This window comes from Physeter macrocephalus, unplaced genomic scaffold (assembly GCF_002837175.3).
Source record: "Physeter macrocephalus isolate SW-GA unplaced genomic scaffold, ASM283717v5 random_3631, whole genome shotgun sequence".
NCBI lineage: Eukaryota > Metazoa > Chordata > Mammalia > Artiodactyla > Physeteridae > Physeter > Physeter macrocephalus.
In genome coordinates this window covers 5485-6626 of record NW_021148918.1, presented here as the reverse complement: position 1 = coordinate 6626, position 1142 = coordinate 5485, and the positions used below count along the sequence as shown (strand labels likewise).

The window sequence follows — 1142 nt, the reverse complement described above, 5'->3', positions numbered from 1 at the left end:
CCTACTTCCTCTTCCCTGAGCAATCCAAACAATCTAAAAACAATACTTACCATGGCCCTACTCCTAATCTCCCTGCTAGCGGCCAGCCTAGCCTACGAATGAACCCAAGAGGGCGTAGAATGAGCCGAATATGGTATTTAGTTTAAAATAAAACAAGTGATTTCGACTCACTAGACTGTGATCAAACTCACAAATACCAAGTGTCCCTAGTCCACATAAACATCATAATAACCTTCACCCTGTCCCTCGTAGGCCTAATAATATACCGATCCCACCTAATATCCGCACGACTCTGCCAAGAAGGCATGATACTATCACTATTCATTTTTACAGCCCTCACAGTTCTGAACTCGCACTTCACCCACAAATACCAAGTGTTCCTAGTCCACATAAACATCATAATAGCCTTCACCATGTCCCTCGTAGGCCTACTAATATACCGATCCCACCTAATATCCGCACTACTCTGCCTAGAAGGCACGATACTATCACTATTCAGTTTTACAGCCCTCACAGTTCTAAACTCGCACTTCACCTTAGCCAGCATAGTCCCAATCATCCTCCTAGTTTTCGCAGCCTGCGAAGCAGCCATCGGGCTGGCCCTGCTAGTCATAATCTCCAACACATATGGCACCGACTATGTTCAAAGCCTCAACCTCCTCCAATGTTAAAATTTATTATTCCCACTATCATACTAATACCACTGACCTGATTATCAAAAAACAACTTAATCTGAGTCAATTCCACAGCCCACAGCCTACTAATCAGCTTTACAAGCCTACTCCTCAACCAACTCAACGACAAGTCTCAATTACTCCTTAACATTCTTCTCCGACTCCCGTTCCACACCACTTCTAAGCCTAACGACATGACTCCTCCCACTAATATTAATAGCAAGCCAATCGCACCTTCTCAGAGAACCACTTATCCGAAAAAATCTCTACATCACAATACTAATTATACTACAAACATTCCTCATCAGAACATTCACCGCTACAGAATTAATCCTATTCCACATCATATTCGAAGCTACACTAGTCCCAACCCTTATTATCATCACCCGCTGAGGCAACCAAACAGAACGACTTAATGCAGGACTCTACTTCCTATTCTATACACTGCTCGGATCTCTCCCCTTATTA

The 1142-nt window shown here is 43.2% G+C and overlaps 1 pseudogene; it reads left to right on the top strand.

Annotated features, from left to right (window-relative positions):
• Positions 1–305: 305 nt before the first annotated feature.
• The window catches only part of LOC129391977 (NADH-ubiquinone oxidoreductase chain 5-like), a 3171-nt pseudogene continuing 2334 nt past the window's right edge, over positions 306–1142 (top strand).